We start from the raw sequence: 5,797 nt of genomic DNA, 5'->3' as shown, positions 1-5,797 counted from the left end.
AGGGGTACAGGTCTGTGAATCACCAGGTTTACACACTTCACAGCACTCACCATTTGTACTAAGTTTTCTAAAGATCTCCATCCATGTTCTGGATTCTTAGTCCTATCAGGCTTTATTTTTTTTTTTTTTTAAAGATTTTATTTATTTATTTGTCAGAGAGAGAGCGAGCGAGAGCGAGCGCAGGCAGACAGAGTGGAAGGCAGAGTCAGGGGGAGAAGCAGGCTCCCTGCGGAGCAAGGAGCCCGATGTGGGACTCGATCCCAGGACGCTGGGATCATGACCTGAGCTGAAGGCAGCTGCTTAACCAACTGAGCCACCCAGGCGTCCCAGTCCTATCAGGCTTTAGCTCTTAGTATTCACTGCTGCAGACCACTCTGGCCCTCTTAAACCCTATCCTTTCTTGTTCCTGTTGACACTGCACATCCGTGAATAGCCTCCTTTCAGTCTCCTTTGCCTGTTCCTCAAATATTGGTATTTTGTCTTTTCTACACTTGATCTTGGCCAAAAGGCTGAGAAGCAATTGGTATTTTGTCTTTCACACTAAATAACTTAATTTACCCTCTATGTGCTAGGGACCCCCAAATTTGTGTATCCAGCCTAGTCCTTTCTGTTGAATTTCAGACCCATATACCCAACAGTCCATTTGTCGTCTTCTGTGGATGTTTCACAGGCAAACCCTATACCCAGTTTGGTCTCCTCAACTAATGATGCCACCAATCCAGTTGCTCAAGTCAGAAGACCGAGAAATCACTCTTTTCTCTTCACACCCAACTCCTGTATATAGTGTCCTAACTATCTCTTAAATCCATCATCTCTCTGCCCCCAACTGCAACCCCCTCTGGTACAGGTCAATATCATCTCTGAAGTAGACTACCAGTCAATTTCTTAACAGTTCTCCCTGCTTGCCCCTTGCAATCCACTATCCTTGTAGACCAAATATGAGCTTCCTAAAATGCAAATATGATCATGTTACATATATTAGTGAAGCATATGCATGTTGCAAGTTTAAATCAAATAAAAAGGAATTTTCTTTTTTAGCTGAACACTTGAGGAGTAGTCTAGTTTCAGTTACAGCTTGGTCCAGGGTGTAGATTATAATCTGTTAACAAGCTTTGTCTTATAGTTCTGTCCTCTCTGAGTCAGCTTTAGCTTCAAGTTGCCATGTCTTATGATAGCAAGTTAGTTGCCGGAATTTCTAAGTATCATATGGTCGCACTAGCCAAATCCAACAAGAAAGGGACACTTTCTCTCTCTGAAGCTCCAGCATTGGTCAGACTGTGTTATACTAGTCCATCCCTGAGCTGCCTGGTGTGCCAAGGGGATTGGTTATGCTCAATATCTTCGGCCAATGTGAGGTCAACTCAACACAAACTATACTGGTTGACAGAAGGGACAGAATGATAAAGAGAGAAGATGAATGAGCAAACATCTTAAGTAACTTAAAACACTTTAATGATTCTTTATCACTCTAAATGTAAGGGCTGCTCTCCTCATCAGGACCTGCAGTGTCCTGCATGATATGGTCTTGCCTTCTTCCCAGTCTCATCTTTCCTGGTCATATTTTCCAACTCATGGGTCTGGTCATACTGAGTTCATTTCAGTTTCTGAATGAGGTTTCTTTCTTTTTTTTTTTTTTTTCCTCTCTTTGCCTTTTAAAACAAGTCATTTTTTGACATTTGTGTTTAAAATTGGGTGGTATAATGCTCAGTATTATGTGTCAACTTGGCTGGGCCATGATTCCCAGATATGTGATCAAACATTATTCTGGATGTTTCTGTAAGGGTGCTTTTAGGTGAGATTAATATTTAAATCAATGAACTTTGAGTAAATCAAATTCCCCTCCAAGATGTGGGTGGCCCTCATCTAATCAGTCAAAGGCCTGAGAACAAAAACCTAACCTCCCCTGAGCAAGAGAGAGTTCTGCCAGCAGACAGACTTCAAGCCTAAACTGCAACATTGTGTCTTTGGGTCTTGGGACTGCAGACCCATCCTGCAGATTTTGGACTTGCTAACATCCATAATCACATGAGTCAATTATCTCTCTCTCTCTCTCTCTCTCTATATATATATATATATATATATACACACATATGTACACACAAAACCATTGGTTCTCTTTTTCTGGAGAATTCTGACTACTGCAGGTAGATTAGCAAAAATAAAATAAGTTGTCTATAAATTCCCCAAATTAGGTGAGAAGTCATACAGTGACATCATGCCATATGATAGTAAGAGATACAGATTTACATAGGAAACGATGAATTTCAGCAGATCTTTATGGAAGAGAGGAAGGGAGTATGGAGAAACTATAACTGGGCTAACCAAAAGCCATTTATATCCTCCTTCTCTTCTGAGCACGTCTACATAGAGGCTTTTAAAAAGCTAAACTTTCCAATTTCTCAGCTTCCCTTACAACTAATCGAAAGTGCCCAAGAAGAGGTTCCATTCGTGGAAAAAGATAAAAGGCAAAGACATTCTGAGACTTTCTGTCTTTTCTATCCTTTTCACCTTGCTACCTTCTTCCTGCCTGGAATGTAGAAGTAAGGTCTGGAGATACTGCAGCCAGACTGCATTCATGCAGCAGCTGGCATGAGAGAGAATGCCTACATCATAAGGATGGCAGAGCAGAAAGGTGGGAAGAGACTGGGACCCTGGAAGCAATTTGGAGCCCCAGACTTCGTAATGCATGAAGCAAATAAGCCTCTATTTGTTTTAAGTTACTATAGCAGGGTTTTCTCTTATCTACAAAGATCAAATTTTTCTTCTGGAAGGTAAACTGACATGATGAAAATTCCTTTAGGCAGAAAGAGATGCTGATCAGAAGGTTCCTGCTCCTACAGGAAAAAACAGTGAGGGCCTGAAGGATTTAGTATGAGAGAAAGGCAAATAATCACCAATCTTTGTCAAATTTGTGAATTTTTCCCATCATGAAAACAATTATATAACTACATAATTACCAAATATTTAAATCAAAAATTATTCCCAAATAAAGCAAGGAGTCTCCTCGGTCTCAGCTGGATAAACCCAAGGGTGAAACAAAACAAAACAAAAACCTCAACCATGTTCTTGAGACATGAGAATTTCATTTTATTGCTGCTCTGAGAATACATCTAATTACTCAATCATGCCAATTAAATAGGAAGTTCACCTGCTGACAAACAGCCATCTTGGGATGTAACAGAATAAATTGTAGAAATAATTGGATTTTCTAATCAATATTAACTTCATCATATTACACAGCTACTACTTTCCTTTACATTTAGATACAGCATTTTTTTCTTATGTGAAACTTTCCATTGTAGCAAAGTCTCATGGTTTAAAAGATGAATAATTTAATCCTTTTCTCAGTGAGCATGGTTATCCTGTCTGAAGCATTATTTTCACAAACTCTTTTATCCTTCTCATTAGTTAGCCATTAAAAGCATAAATATCATACTTTAGCTGAAACCATAGAGCTGTATCTTCTATCACAACTCCATTTTGTGTGTGAATTTCTGAGTTGACTTATTTTAACATCACTTTTATAATTATTCTTGGAGTGTTCTGTTGACCTACATATGTGTGAAAGAGTACAAAACTCATGAAAACTGTTCAGTTTTCTAGATACTTGAAAATGTTTGTTTGTTTTTTGGGTTTTTTTTTTTTAATCAGATAGAGGGCTAGTATCCAAAATCTATAAAAACTTATCAAACTCAACACCCAAAAAACAAATAACCCAGTCGGGAGATGAGCAGAAGACATGAACAGACATCTCTCCAAAGAAGACATACAGATGATCAACAGACACATGAAAACATGCTAGATACCACTCATCATCAGGGAAATACAAATCAAAACCACAATGAGATACCACCTCCTGCCTGTCAGAATGGCTAAAATTAACAAGTCAGGAAATGACAGATGTTGGTGAGGATGCGGAGAAAAGGAAACCCTTCTACCCCGCTGGTGGGAATGCAAGCTGGTGCAGCCACTCTGGAAAACAGTATGGAGGTTCCTCAAGATACTAAAAATAGAGCTACCCTATGACCCAGCAATTGCACTACTAGGTATTTATCCTAAAGATACAGAAGTGTTGATTCGAAAGGGCCCTTGCAGCCCAGTGTTTATAGCAAAACTATCAACAATAGCCAAATTATGGAAAGAGCTGAAATGTCCATCGACTGATGAATGTGTAAAGAAGATGTGGTGTGTGTGTGTATATATATATATATATATATATATATATATATATATACACATATATATGCCTACTATATATATATACACACCACATCTTTATATATATAAATACATATATATATATTATATACATACCCACACACACACAATGGAATATTACTCAGTCATAAAAGAATGAAACTTGCCATTTGCAACAACATGGATGGAACTAGAAGGTATGATGTTAAGTGAAAAAGTCAGTCAGAGAGAGACAAATACATTATTTCACTCATGTGGAATTTAAAAAACAAGACAGATGAACATAGGAGAAGGGAAGGGAAAATTAAATAAGATTAGAAACTGGGGTGCCTGTGTGGCTCTGTCAGTTAAGAGTCTGCCTTCATTTCAGGTCATGATCTCAGTGTCCGAAGATTGAGCCCCACATTGGGTGGGGAGCCTGCTTCTCCCTCTCGTTCTGCCTTTCCCCCTCCCCTGCTTGTGCGCGCACTCTCTCTCTCAAATAAAATAAAATAAGATAAAAACAGAGAAAGAGGCAAACCATAAGAGACTATAGCTAAGAGAACAAACTGAGGGTTGCTGGGAGTCGGGGAGGTGGGGTGGATGGCTAAATGGGTGATGGGCATTAAGGAGGGCACTTGTTGGGATGAGCACTGGGTGTTTCATGTAGGTGATGAATCACTAAATCCTATTCCTGAAACCAATACTATACTGTTGTTAACTGACTTGAATTTCAATTTAAGGAATATTAACAGAAAAAAAAGAGCATAAATACTAGTGATAGAATCAGGACATCAGAAGGCATGCTCAAAACATTTTGATAGGTGCTGTGAAATTGCCTTCCAGAAATGTTGCACTGATTTAAATTTTTATTTTCCCATGCTTGGAGAGCAGGCATGGAGCTATCCTTTCAATATCATTTTAGACAGAAAAGCAGACCCTGATTAGAAGTATTTGCCAGGCAAAAGGAAGGTGGATATAATTTCAAGCTTGTGTGTGTGTGTGCATGTGTATATATGTACTACCTGACTTTAAAATGTTTGCAGACCACTAATTATCTTGGGACCAGAGCCAATTGTAGCTTTGAGTTCTATATCTTGGGACCGGGGTTCCAGAGATTCAGGCAGAGTCCTTTATTAATTAGCTGGAGTCCTCAGCACAGAGGATTCAGAAGCCAGGAAGAAGGCTCTGAGACAAGCTAGTCATATCTGCAGTTTTAGAAACAATCATGGCTCAGTGGGTTAAAGCCTCTGCCTTTGGCTCTGGTCATGATCCCAGGGTCCTGGGATCAAGCTCCGAATGGAGCTCTCTGCTCAGCAGGGAGCCTGCATCCTCTCTGCCTGCCTCTCTGCCTACTTGTGATCTCTGTCTGTCAAATAAATAAATAAAATCTTCAGAGAAAAAAAAAAAAAACAATCTTTGGTCTTCAATAAACCATTCCTAAATGAAGGACATGGACCAAAGAGAGCCAATGGTTAAAGACAAAATTAAAACAAAGGACCAGTGGTGTGCTGAGGGCCGAATTCCATTTTCAGAAATTCCAATTTTTGTTGAATGCCTACTATATGCTGGACTCTGCTTTAGGTGCTGGAGGACCTCATGGAAGGGGAGGATATTAGGG

This window comes from Mustela lutreola, chromosome 10 (genome assembly GCF_030435805.1).
Source record: "Mustela lutreola isolate mMusLut2 chromosome 10, mMusLut2.pri, whole genome shotgun sequence".
Classification (NCBI taxonomy): Eukaryota; Metazoa; Chordata; class Mammalia; order Carnivora; family Mustelidae; genus Mustela; species Mustela lutreola.
The sequence above is the reverse complement of the archived record's forward strand: the minus strand, read 5'-3'. Positions refer to the sequence as shown.